Here is a 15,307-nt window from a genome sequence, read left to right as displayed (position 1 = left end):
ATATATATCATGCATACATTATATATATAATAAAGTATGAATGAGCTGTAAACATGAAATAAAAGTTATTGTGACTAACTTTGATAAAAAATCATTTATATGATAGAAAACGTCAAATCTGTGTTAAGTGTTCATATATTGAGCTTAAATATAAACATACAATATATGTAAGCAAACTACTCTTATACCTAGGTGAATGCACACACATGACTTGAATCTTCAACTCTTGATTGTCGTGTGTTGGATTACCTAAAAAGAGAAAAACCAAAACAATAAAGACTAAAAAACATATTAGCTATAAATTATTTGATAAATCATCATCAAAATTATAGGGCCAACATCAGTCACTTCGAAGTGACTCATGCCCAGGTCAGCTCCCGACGTGTTTTCTAATAAGATTGGCTTCTAAAACTCTTTGGGTTTATCTATACATATGTGGGGTTATCCTTAAACGTGTGGAAGCTATTACACAACCAAAAACCCACCTAAACGGATAATAACGATTGTTCTTCGATCCTATCCACAAACACGACATTTAAAATCTATAAATACATCCCTAGTACCCTCATAAAGGCAGATCTGAAGGGAGCCACAAATTTCAGAGGAGGTAGGGTGAGATTCTAATGAATTTTAGAGAGGCTAGCAAATCTTAGCGAAGTTCTTCAGCATAAAGATGGAGAGTTCGAGAGATCCGATGCCCATTCCCCTTTTCTTCGGATTAAAATTGATTTTGATCTCGAGAAGAGTAGTAATCTCGCTTTGTCAAGATTATTTACTTCTGGAAATACTTCCTTTATGAAGTAAGAGTATTGAATTTTCATTCTGTCAATCAGATCTGATTCACGGTGATCCACGGACTAACGTGTTCACGACACAGACAAAGATCCCACGCAAGCAGTAGGCGATAAACATCTGTTGTGTGTGTTTAAAGGGAGTTGTAATTTTTATTTTATTTGTGTAAGCGAGTAGTCTTATGAAAAGATTAACTCTTTTAAATCTGTAATCGATAAATAATTATAATAAATTCTACAAATAAACCAACTTTCAACACAAAAACACTAGCGACTACAGTAGAAGCCAACAGTCTTCTCACCAAGGCTGTCTTGTCGCAATCGAAGATCAAGATCCTAGTTGATTCAGAGGTCAAGTATGAGTTCGATGAAGCCAATTTCGAGGAATATTTCTCCTCGTCTTCATCAAAATCCTCCTCTCCCTGCAAGTGCGGAAAGATCTTGTCTTTGAAGGAGGCATATTCGCTGATGAAGGCTACACATGACTACGCTTACCACAACTCCTCCCCAGTCAAGGAGTTGTTCAATCAAGGTACACCAACTCTGATGAAGAGAGCTCGTCAGAGGCGATGGCAACGCCAAGCTCGTCAAATTGACAAGGTGTTGGAACAAGTCGATGGAGTTCGCTACTATGCAGACTTGGAGTCTAGGAAGCATTAGGTAATCCAGCCACCTCAACAGCAAGTTGCTGCTACTTCCTCCAAACCATCAACGAAAGAATGAGTTTTCATCAAAAGGACTCATTCAACCTTGAAGGAGCGCATCCAAAAGTGACGTGCACGTGCCATACGCAGGTGTGCCTTTGTGCAAAAAGCTTAAGACATGAAGAAGAAAGTAGTGGCAAAAGAATCATCGAAATCCAAACGAGTCTTGGTGCCGAAGGCCAAAACAACACAGAAAATAGCTGAAACGCTTCCACCTGGGGCAAGACACCACTCGTGTCTCGCATCTAGGGTGAGACACGACTAGTGTCTCACACCTAGGGAAGACACGATTCGTGTCTCTCGCCTGATTCTAGCTCCGAGGCTGTTTCTCAGCCTCCGATAGCCTCCGATCCTGCTTTGCCTGCCCCCGAACCTCCGGTAAAGTCTCACGACATTATTGACCTGTCAAAATTCAAGGTTAAGATGGCGGAATACCTTGGTCCTTCACATGAAGATCGAGGCAAAGCTCCAATAAATAAAGCTAGAGTAGTACTTCAGACTGGGGCTCGTACACGTTCTCCTGTTAAGCCATCTACTGCTCAAAGGTGTTCCGTCACTTCCAAACAAATCAGGGCACTTCATTGTAGTTGTTCATGCATCATGCACAAAAGAGACAAAGAGCTAGTCCCGTCTAATCAGAGACTGGGGGTTCATTTTGAAGCCCATGAGCTCGTTAAGACCTCACGCTCGCAAGGTGGTGGTTCTAAGCGTGCAACTCCTTATGTAACCTTGGATCATTCAAAGGTGACAACAAATCATCCCGAGAATGTCAACAAGGTTCTTAATCCCCAAAATAAGATGTGTCCATCAAAAGACAACATTATATTTGGGGCATCACACCAACAAGTGATGGATTGCTCTAATGAGTTGCACCATCAAGCTGGGGTTGTGAACAAATCCCGAAAGGAGGATGCTCGAGAAACCAGCTCTTACTATCCATGGGAGAGACTTATAAAGGTAGTATTATCAAAATGTAGTTACCATAGGATCATTTCACAAAGGGTCTCGGTATTCGAGAAACTTACCACCAAAGCATCGAAGCCCAAGCTAAGACGTTTCCTTGAGAGAAAATCCGTTGTCCAAAACAATGAATTCCCGAAAGTCACCATCAACATGGCTGACAAAGAAAAGTCAACACACTGCTCGAATGATCCTAATCCTGACTTTAGCTCGGGAGGAAAAGCCAGTCTAGGAATTACCTAATGAATGTCTCGACCAACTAGAAGCCATCGGACATAGGGATTACCCAAGAATTCACGAAGGACTGTCTTCAGAAGATGGACTATTGGATACTTGCTCCACAATCACCTCTAATGATACAATAACTAGCATAGGGGAAGCAAGGGAGTCTTCACGATCACTCCTGACCTAGTGGCTCAAATGCTTCAAGAGACTTTAGCTCGACAACGAGAGGAACTCAGAGATGAAATAAAAATGGAGATGAAGTTAACCATGCAGCAGATGAGAGAGTTACATGCTTAATAACTTCAACCATCACCTGAGTCCAGTCAGCGGGATGAATCCAATCACCGCACTCAGAATGTCGTAGTTGACAGTGATATAGAAGTGGACGAAGTCATCATGGTTGATGCACCCCTCAAAAATACTGGGGGTGGCCCAATCGCATCCCTCGGTAACACTAAGGGTGGTTCAATTACACCCCTCAATATCGCTGGGGGTGGTTCAGTTGATATTTCTCGACATCCTCTGAAGAAATATGCGGGGTGAGGATAACAAGATGATGCAGGAGTTGGAAGATAAAGTCAACGCCTTGCTATCGGCTCAAGAAGTAAAGAGTACTAGCATTCTGTGTCCATATCCAAGAGAGTGAGATTCAATTCCGTACCCGGTGAAGTTCAATATAATTAACTTTATGTCATTTTACGGGAATGGTTCACCCACTTAGCACCTAATTTATTTCAAGTCCTACTTGGGAGTGATCTTCAGGAATGAACCCCTGATGATTCAGTCATTCGTAGGCACCCTTCGTAGGGCGGCCTTCGATTGGTATCAACATCTCAAGCCAGGGAGCACCAACTGCTGGGATGGCATCGAAAGCTCATTCCTCAATAATTTCTTCGATAATGACATTGAAGTATCAACCAGAGCTCTTCTGGATGAGAAGCAAAAGGACGGTGAGTTAGTTGACAGTTTTGTCAAACACTTCTGTAACAAGGCAATGAATTGAAGGGATCCTATCATAGAGGAGTTCATCTTGCAGACATACCACAATAATCTTTCCATCGATGTCCTGGAAGCCTTAGGGGTCGTACCATCCAAAACTTAAAAAGAGTTAAAACTATACGGTGAACAGGCCGAACGCTTTCTCAAAAGGAAGAAAGCCAAAAGAGGCCAACCGACGGCTAAAGCACCTGCAACTACTATCGACATTCATCAACAACTACATTGGAGGTAATAAGGGAATCTTAATCCAAACTTTCAGGAGGAGTATTCTTTCGAAGATGATGAAGTTCCAACCATCTTCAAGTACCTCCTCGCCAATAACAAAATCAAGCTACCACTGATTACAAATCACAAGGAAGCAAACAAGATTTCGGATCTGAAGTATTGTGCATATCACAGGAGGGTTCATCACCCTACTAAGGCTTGTATTACTCTAAAAAATAGCATTCAAGCCTTGATTGACGCCGATATCATGACAATAAAATAAGCCAAATGAGAACAAAATCCTCCAACAGGTATATGAGGTAAAATTACTCCCATACTCCAATGTGTATACGAGTATAAACTGTTTTCCTAACCTCCAACGAGTATATAAGGATAAACTACTTTCTTCATTTCCAACATGAAGTTCCTGGAGAATATTACACATAATATTCTTAAGGATAACCCGAGATAGAAGGATTATTCAAGTCTACGCCCAACACGCGTTGCCGGGTAGCATATTCTCGTAATAATGGTGAAGTCTATGTATTCAATATCATAACACTAAGTCTAAGAGAGTTAACTCTTTTAGCACAACATTACATACAAAATAGATTTAGATAATCAGCATGCTAGCCCGACTCAAATGGTAGTGGGTAAAGGCTTATCAAATCCGTTGATGGCTGAGGGTTTGCTAAAAATCCTATAAGTATGATAGTCACTGATGCACTAGCTTCATCAGTTGGTCTCATGACTTAAGCACCCGAGACAACATCAATTCTAGCCTAAGCCTTCATGAGAAACCTTTAAAGTATTCACAATGGTAGCCGTATCAGCTCCAATAGCTGGTCTACAGCCAAAATTCCCCTATGGTTAAGCAAATAACTAGCATGACATAAGGTAAGATCCATACTTATAGATAAACCAGTATTAACGGTTGGTCCTGCAACCTCTATACTTGGGCATGTCACGCGTTACGAGTATAAACTATATTAACACCGGATAACATGCTATAATGAAGGTCAATGCTGATCAACGAAACTATAGATTTTGCCGAAATAAGGGTCAGAAAAATTCTAGGTTAAATGATAATCCCTGGGAGTTTAATCGTGATTCAGATACGAATTCACGATGAAGATGATTAGTTAAACATTGATCCAATGACATGAGCTAATTCATAAACCAACACTCCAGTTCTAATTCAAGATTTGGACAATGGTCAGACGATAAATGCAGTACCGAAAGAATTTTAGCTATTCAACAAAATACTGAATAGCCTAAGATCTGAAGGGAGCCACGAATTTCAGAGGAGCTAGGGTGAGGTTCTGACAAATTTTAGAGAGGCTAGAAAATCTTGGCGAAGTTGTTCAGCATAAAGAGGAAGAGTTAGAGAGATCTAAGGCCCATTTCCATTTCCTCCGGATCAAACTTGGTTTTGATCTCGAGCAGAGAAGTAATCTCGCTTGGTCAAGATTATTTACTTTTGCGAATACTTCCTTTATGAAGTAAGAGTATTGAATTTTTGTTCTGTCAATCGGATCTGATCCACGATGGTCCATGGTCTAACATGTCCCCAGTACAGGCCAAGAATTAAAGACGGGCATATCAAATCCAAAGTATTTTAGAATCTTCTATAAAAGAATAAGGCTGAAACACTTTGAAGAGGGTATCTGTAGGTGTTAAAAATTACCTATAAGTTCCAGGATACAGCTCGAGATGAAGAGAAGACAATGAACGCTATTATCCAAGTCAAAGAGGATCATCTGATGCCAAAAGGAAGCAAAGAAATACACAAGGTGAAGAAGCATGCAAAGTGAAAGAATCGTGTGAAAATACGAAGCGATGAAGCAACAACGAAATTTAGAATGCATGGTTTGAGAATAATTAAAATTTTGACCATGATTCACTAAGAATTCGAAAATATTCAAAAGATAAAAGTTGTAGGTCTCTTCGTCATCTTTCCAATGCATCTTGAATCACTTCATTCTGAGTTAACGAGAGAGTTAAGGCTAAAATACCATGGATAGTACAAACTATCTCGGAAAGTCCGAGTCACCTCAAAGTGACTCGGAAATTCTGAGTCACTTTGTGAATCGTGCCCAGGTCAGCTCCCGACGTATTTTCTAATAAGATTGGCTTCTAGAACTCTTTAGGATTATCCATAAATATGTGTGGTTATCCTTAAACGTGTGGAAGCTATTACACAACCGAAAACCCACCTAAACAGATAATAACTGTTATTCTTTGATCCTATCCACAAACACGTTATTTAGAATCTATAAATACACCCCTAGTACCCTCATAAAGGTAGATCTGAAGGGAGCCACGAATTTCAGAGGAGTTAGGGTGAGGTTCTGATGAATTTCAGAGAGGCTAGCAAATCTTGGCGAAGTTCTTCAGCATAAAGAGGGAGAGTTTGAGAGATCTGAGGCCCATTCCCCTTTCCTTCGGATCAAATTTGGTTTTGATCTCGAGAAGAGTAGTAATCTCGCTTGGTCAAGATTATTTACTTCTATGAATACTTCCTTTAAGAAGTAAGAGCATTGAATTTTCATTCTGTCAACCGGATCGAGTAGTATTATAAAAAGATTAACTCTTTTGAATCTGTAATTGATAAACAATTATAATGAATTCTACAAATAAACCAACTTTCGACGCAAACAGTTACATACAACTGAGATATTTAATTTTGGATCAGCACTAGCTTCTTATTTCACTGCAACTAATAAATATAGTTGAAACTAATTTTCCAAACAAGTCTCCAATTGCAGACAGAGACACCGCGTGTATATTTGTAATCATTTTGAGTTGTGAATAAGATTTAAAACTTTAAATTGTAGCTAACCCCAAACAGAAGTCCAAAAGAAATTGATACGTCAGCAAACAACTACAGTTCTACCAGCAAATTGCAACATTTTAAAACTAAATCAAGCAAGTGTAACTACAACTGCATCCGACAACAGTAGCATTTAACTGAAATTGCCTCCAACTAACATAATTCAATGAATAAAAGAGTCAAAAGAAGCACATTCTCTTTTAACACCGATTTAAACTTCTAATACACTATAATAAAGGGTACTACAGACAATTTGGGAGCAAAGAGAACGCCAAGATTTGAGCTTTCATAAATTAAAACCAAGAGCCATAAATTAGAACTAGAACTAACACGCGGTGAGTTAAAACTAACATGCGGTAAGTTAGAACTAACACGCGGTGAGTTAGGACTAACACAAGAGTCCAAGAGCCATGAATTAGAACTAGAACTAACATGCGGTGAGTTAGAACTAACACGCGATGAGTTAGAACTAGTTCACATTCGGTGAGTTAGAACTAACAATTATTCAATATAACTATGAAATTCTAAGTGAATTCATCTCCTGATGGTCCTAATTTCAAAACCCCTGGAAACTACTAACTGGAGCTTCCTTAATCCAAATGGAGTTTAAACCCTATGTATGGAGAGTTTGCTTTCATGACTTGAACCTAAGACCTCAAGGTTAAGACGATGAACATTTCTCTATTTGTTTTTTTTACACACATTATACTGGAAAAGCAGCTTATCATCTTGCAGCCAATTACGCCCAGCACTGTTATCAAACAAATAAATGATACATCTGAAAACAAGTAGTATTACCAATCAAAAGTTTCGGTCCCAATTAGACAGATCTTGAGCCAATTCTAATAAAAAACCCAATTTTATCTGCTAAACTTCCAACTGACACCCCAATCAAATTACCACACCCCTAGGAGGCGACAGCGAACTCGAGGGTGAGGCGGGGAGCAGTGGTGAGCTACGGCGACGAGGTCGGGCGAAGGAGAGGAGAGAAGGCAGCGGCGAACTCGAGGGCCGAACTCGCAGAGCGCAGATCTGGAGCCCGACATCATGGTGAAGGGCGTAGTCGTGGGCGGGAGCGGGGCTTGAGAGCTTGAGAGAGGAGAAGAGAGAGAGAGAGAGAGAGAGAGAGAGAGAGAGAGAGAGAGACGAGATGAGAGAGTGATGAGTTTGAAGGATTGAGGAGAGGGGATAAGGACATTTTGGGGATTTAGATTAGGTGACATGTAATAAATGTTAAAAATGGGCTGCAGCAAAAAAATATCATATTTTAAGGGGCTGAACCACAGGGGGGAAAGTTGAAGGGGCTGCAGCACATGAAGTTAGTGCTTTTGGGGCCTCGACACAATTTTTCCTTTTATTTTTTATTTTTTTAGGGAGTGTTGTGACCCACATGGGCTTGAAAAGGTAATTGGAGAGGCGGCCGGCGGTGGTTGGGTGAGATCGTGAGAGAGGAGAAGAGAGAGAGAGAGAGAGAGAGAGAGAGAGAGAGAGAGAGAGACGAGATGAGAGAGTGATGAGTTTGAAGGATTGAGGAGAGGGGATAAGGACATTTTGGGGATTTAGATTAGGTGACATGTAATAAATGTTAAAAATGGGCTGCAGCAAAAAAATATCATATTTTAAGGGGCTGAACCACAGGGGGGAAAGTTGAAGGGGCTGCAGCACATGAAGTTAGTGCTTTTGGGGCCTCGACACAATTTTTCCTTTTATTTTTTATTTTTTTAGGGAGTGTTGTGACCCACATGGGCTTGAAAAGGTAATTTGTGTACTTTTGATTCCTTTGAATAAAAAACGTAGTAGCTCGTTAGCTAGACTGTATATTTTTGCATAAGGAAGATTCCTATTCTTGCATCCGAATTGTTTAAATTTTCAGTTGAGGGAGCATGTGCTTTTTGAAGCTTTGATCTGGGAATGATCTGGGAGTATCGATAAGCCATAGACTTTCATCCTGGTTTTGTGTGGCCAGCTCTTTAGTTCGGAGGAACTGGATAATGTCCAGTCATGCAGTCGAACTAGTCAGTGATGACAACCTCGGTAGTTTTGTTTTGTGTCTTAAAAATTAAAAACAAAATAAGAATTACAATTCTCAAGATTACTAGAAATAAAGAGAAATTTATAAAACTAGATTCTTTTCTGTGCCAATGGAGTGTCATCCTTGTGCTTTGTTGAGGGTTCGAGCAAGATAATGGGCCTCTTGCTCATTGAAACTTAATTACAAAAGATTGTCGAATCTTCTTTTTGACAAAGGAATGCCCCAAGTTCGCCAAAGCGAGCAAGATTCTAATTGAAAGCCAATTTTCTGATCTCTCATCTATCTCTCTTATAATGATGACGATGCCAAAAATGAGCAATCTTCCCTCCTCTTATCGCCTAAGAGAGAGTGTGTTAGTGGCTATTAAATATAAGTTAATAACCATTAAATATGAGTTAATGACCATTAACTTAGGAGATAATAGGGTGAATCTTTTTCTTAAGTTTAGCTTGAAATAGCTTTTAGATGAAGTTCACCTATAACGGTCATGGGCGAAGTCCATTCTGATAAACTTCGCCTGAATTATGGATGATGTGGCACACATGAGTTATTTTGGTGAAACTCATTCTATACGAACTTGTATGATCTAAAGATTTGGCTTCTCAATTTCAGACAAAAGATATGGGTCCTTTCTGTTATTTGCTTGGGATAGAACTTGTATGATCTAAGGATGACATTTATCTCTCACAACAGAAATATGTCTTAAATTTACTATCGAAGACAAGTCTACTTGATTGTTGTCCAAGTGACACACCCATGAATCTAACTTTGCACTCTTAGCATCCACCTCAGACACCCCGCATTCTGATCCTAGTTGATGTTGTCGTTTGGTCAAAAAACTTATTTACTTGACAATAACTCAACCTTTCATAGCATATAGAGTTAGTTGTGTTAGTCAGTTTTTACATGTTTCAGTCTTTCCGAACTTGTTCAAAGATATTTCAAAATCCAAGCATGCAATGAGAAATAACTCAGAACAAATTGCAAAGATATTTGAGTAATGTTTTGGTGGAAAGTTGGTTCTTTCATTAGTGGACTCATTACAACTTTATTCGTTACAATGAACTCAACAAAAATGAAAACAAAAGATTACAACTCTCTTAAAACACACACAATAAACGTTTATCACCCGTTGTTTGCGTGGGATCTTTGCCTATGTCGGGGTTTATCCGTGGACCACCGAGTGATCAGATCAATATATAGATTTCGTTGACTCGCAAAGGAGTCAAGAAATTGAAGTAACTATCTAGGCAAAGTGAGATAATCACTCTTCTCGAGAATCACAACTATGTGTGATCTCAAGAAAAATGGATGAATGGATGCAAATCTCTCGAACTCTTTCTCTTTATGCAGAATAGCGCACCGAGATCTCTTTCTCCTCTTTAAAATTCGTCCTCCTCACTCTTCAGTTTGACAGGGCTTCACTGATGCTCGATAATTCTGGATCCCTGTGAATGAAGGCCCTAGGGTTGTATTTATAGGCTTCAGAAGCTCGATTTTTAGATAAGAACCACCAATTTGATCTCATCCTTAGTTTGTAACCACTTAATCTTGTTTCAAGATAGCTTCAGATCAATTGGATCATAATCTACCAAAATCCCGACGGTTAGCGGTGAAGAAACGGTGAAAAATAGTATTTTTGGGCCTAAGACACTCTCTGTGTCTCGGTTTTCGACCGAGGCTCCATTTTGCACGTCTTGACTATTATAGCTGTAACTTTCTCGTCCGATCTTAGAATGACGTGATTCAAAGTGCATCGAAAAGCCGAAGAAGAGACATACAACCTCCCATAGGCGAATCATATATGGAATGGATGAGACACGAGTGGTGTTTCGCCTTTCGTGAGTGAAATATAACTCCCGATCGGATCGCTTCTTCGTTATTCTACCATTCTGTTGATTCGTATGCTTCGTCGACTCACTTCATATGCTTGTCAGCATCAGATAATGATTTTTGACTAAGATAATAATGTTCATCATCTTCTCTCCGTCTTGAGCTGCATGCGGGAACCCATAGGTAATTTTTGATGCCTGCAAGTCATATAAAGTTAGTCTTTCATTTCATTCAAAAGAATTTTACAAGACTTTTTACAAATGACACATAGACACACACATTCTGTCATGGAGTAGGAGTAGGAGCAGGACTTGGACTAGGAGCAGTAGGAGGGGTTTCTAGTCGATCGAACGAGGAGGATGAATTGACTTCATCGTCGGAGCCCTCAATCACGTCTTAATCTGATCCGCCAACCACTTCCTTATCTTCCTCCACCAGTCCCAATCCTCATGCCATCTCGAGTGACTTAAGGATGTCAAGGCAAACACTCACCTGGGAGGGATACTTGAATCGGTCGGGATTGACTTTGAGTTCTTGGGGAAGCGGTTTCATCAAGTAGTTGAACCCTTCTTGCAAGCAATAGCGACCTCCACTTTTTTAAGAGTACCATTACAATACTTCTCGATTATCTCTTTTTCATAGGCACCTAATTTCAAGAATGCTTTGTGGTCTTAGAGCTCTAAGACTTGAGTGAGGAGAGAGTCACATTGTTGCTCAGCCTCTTCAGCAGCCCTGGCAGCTTTATGCTGGAGAGAGTCTTAAAGAGCTGTTTACTCCTGTAAACTCACTTTCAAATCCTCTGCATCAAGTTGCGCAATCTGGGCCAACTCCTGAGCATCCTCTCCTCACCAGACTCTCTTCTCCACCTCGACTTCTGAGTACTTGAGGTACTTAATCCTCTCATCGGCAAGACCCAAGTGGTGGTGAGAATGATCAAGATCCTTTTAGAGATCCTTTATCTCCTCCTAAGCTTGAGCAAGATGGACATCTCAATGTTAGGAGAATTCAACAGCTATTTTAACCCTTTCATCCTGAATTGTCAATTCCCACTCTACCTCTATCAGACTCCTCTTGAGCTGATCCAACTCACTACCCATTGTAGCATCCAGCAGCTTGGGTGCCTAGCTCTCGGGCATCCTTTGAGCTGTCATCTCCTCCATAAGTTTGAGAAAGAGCTCCCGAGCCTACTAAAACTGACTAAATAGCTCTATCTTCACAATCGCCCCTAGTCAAATAGCTCCGGAAAGCTTGATGAAGATCAGCATCAGGCACATTGCTCAGCAGAATTTGGTTATCGGGGAGGAAGATCTGCTTGAGTACACGTACGAGCTTAGTAAGATCTGAATTCCAAGACCGAGCCCCTGGTGTCCAACCGACGACTCGAAACAAAAATGCTATTACCTGATGGCTCCATATCATGATGGGGGCAAGTTTTATCCAACCCAGAGTCGAAGAAGATGATTGGAGCCTTAAAATAGCAAAGGTCTCAGAAAGAAAAATTGAAACTCTCACTGACAGCTCAAAGAACTTTTTTAGGGTTTGGAAGCTTGAAGAAATCATCAGAGAATATGTGTATATATAGGTGCACTAGGTGACATGCAGCGCAATCCGAATGGCTTATTCAACTCCTTAAAAACTACTGAAAGTTTTTAAAATCGAGGTGTTCGCTTGTCAATCAAAGTGCACCAATCTATGTTGAAGCCAGTGCGTCAGTTCACAGCTATCTTCCAGAAAGGCAGCTCACATATCTGAGGTGGCAAAATGATGAAACGGTTTAATTAGTTTCTCTCGAACTCAGCTTAGGAGCCAATGTTATATCCTGAAAATTACCAACTCTAATAAGCTCTTGAGAATCAGCCACATGTCATAATTAACTGGCTAAGTCCAATAAATCTGAAAACCCGACCAGGATGTGAGCATCGTCAACCTCTAGTAGCCCAAGTCTAAGATGAAAAGGCATTTTCAAGTAGGGATCTGATAGAAGAATCCAAGTCCAAAATAAAAGGCATATTCTACTCAGACTCTCACTAAGAAATGCCTTGAATGACAGCACGACCTATTAGCTTCATCAGTGTCAAACTTCACCACGTAGCTTATATACTTATTAATTAGGATATGACAGGATAATTGAAAGTTACACTTATTAATTTGAATTAATTAGGATATGAGAAGATAATAATATAATATCCAAAAGGGTCAAGGGTATTTTTGTTCATAGAAGTTTTTCCGAAAATTTCAATTTTAAAGGAGTACTAGGCGGGATACACGTGCATTGCACATAGTTAAATGTTTAAGTTATATCTTTTGAGTTTATGTCTTCATTACAACTGTATTGTGACATAATTGTTTTACGAACCGAAAAAATGAGAAGGTAAAAATTTTATGTGTAAAATAAGTAGAAACAATCTATCAAATCTATGTGAATTAGACACAAAGATGAGCTGGCTGATTCCTAGTTATTATTGTGTCATCACCTCAGTAAATTGCTTTTAATTAAGTGACACACACATGCATGGACTTTTCAATATCAGTCCCCTAAATCATTGTTATTTAGTTATTAGTCCCTCACATCCTCATATTTTAATATTAGTCCCTCAAATTATACAAATATGTTGATATTAATCCATGTTGTTAGGATTATAAATAATGGGAAATATTTTGTTATGTGCAACATTTTAAAAGAAATTAATAATTATACCCTTACTCTTAATACCCAAACATTCATATCCGCCAAGCTTTAAAAAAACCCAATAAAAAGGCTCAACCTGAAACATATTTTACAAATATTTTTCTCGAAAGATCTAATAAAATAGTGAAATCATCTTCTTTTTATGGTTCTTTTATTTTTTTGAGGCTACAAAAGCCCATTGGAACTTCTCCAAAGAGGGATGGAGGTTTTTTTTTGGGGGGGTGTAGAGGGTACGGGTGGGGGATGGTTTGATAGGTGAATTCAATTTGTGGAGGATATTTTGGTAGCTAAACACCCAAGATTATTCTAAACCTAACCATGATTAAGGATATTGAACTAATAAACATAATAAAGGACTAATGTCTATAAACGTTTGCAATTTGAGGGGCCAATATCAAATTAACTATGAATATTTAATGGATTAATATCAAAATACTAATAATTTAAGGGACTGATATAAAAAACTCATTTATGTATTAATATACTTACTAATATATATAATTTTGGATAAATAGAATACATGTTTGCTCTTGTTGCAAAAGTTACTTTGCAAATGATTCTCATAAATGAGTTCTAAGTCATAATATTGTTCCTCCTTAAGCTTGTTTTATCAAATTTCATAATATTTTCTTACCAACCAGATTCATCCTATTTGACAAAATTTTGAGAAGTAGTAGGGCTCGTTTTATAAAAAAATGAAATTTAAGGGTCTTTTGAAGTTTAACGGTTATTTGCTTTACAAATTTTTAAATTTGTTGTATTTTATTAAATTATGGAATTTTTGTAAAATTTTAAAATGTTCATAATTCTAGAATTTTTGATAAATTTTGTAAAATCTAGGTTTTTCTACAAATTTAGTAAATTTGGATTTTTTAACAAAAATTTTAATATTTTGAAGTCTTTTGGGTTTCGGTAAGTTTTGTTATTTTTGTGCAAAATATACAATTTCAAAAAGCATTTTGGTTATTTTTATAAATTTTAAAATTTATTTTTTATTTTTATTTAAAATCTAAAAATTTTGGAAATCTTTGGGGTATTTCTATAAGTTGGGTAAGTTCTATGAATTTTGGACGTTTTCTAGCTTTATTAATGACACATAATTAAAAATTATTTTCATAATATATCATCTAATTATCTTTATCGTTGTTTTTAAATTTTAAATACCAAGATGGATGATATGATAAAGTGTTCTATTTTGTGAAATAAAAAATAATTTAAAAATAATCACAATGAAATCAAATATTTCTATTAATTAGGATAATTTGTAATGTAAGGACTTCTTTTGTATTTTTGTGCAAACGCTAGCCAACACGAGCAAGTGAAAAGTAAGTTCACAGAGCATGTCATCTTTCCCTCTCAATGTATAACCAATGATTTTTCTACACACATTTTGAAAAATCCATGAATTTTTTGTGAACTTTTTAATATTTTGAAGGTTTTTAGGTTTCGGAACTATATATATAATTTTTTGAAAATCTTTTGGTCATTTCTACTAATTTTGTAAGCTATTTTTTATTTTATAAAATCTTTAAATTATGTCTTTTGGGTATCTCTAATGGTTACACAAAATTTATAGATTTTGTATATTTTCTAGCTTGGTCACTCACGTAGACATTTATCTCATTAATTATAAAAATAATTTAGGAGATGGGAATATTTCATAATATTACCTATTATTTTTTATTTTTAAATTTCAATATAAAGAAACAAACGATAATATAAGGAGTTCGACTTTTTTTACTTGTTAGGTAACAAATTCTAATCTCTATGCTATTAAAATTTGAAAGTCTTTATTTTTAATAAATATCAAAAGAACAAATGGTAAGATAAAGATATCTATATTTTTTTAAAAAACTTGTTAGATACCAAATTCAAAATTTTAGATTGTCAAAAGTTTAAATCTTTATATGTTTTCCCTAGTAAAAATAATTTCTTTAAATTATGAGATTTTCTATTTTTAATATACATAAATTTAATATGTGCTATATATATATATATATATATATATATATATATATATATATATATATATATATA

This window comes from Asparagus officinalis, chromosome 2 (assembly GCF_001876935.1).
Source record: "Asparagus officinalis chromosome 2, Aspof.V1, whole genome shotgun sequence".
Classification (NCBI taxonomy): Eukaryota; Viridiplantae; Streptophyta; class Magnoliopsida; order Asparagales; family Asparagaceae; genus Asparagus; species Asparagus officinalis.
Note: the sequence above shows the minus strand (reverse complement) of the source record.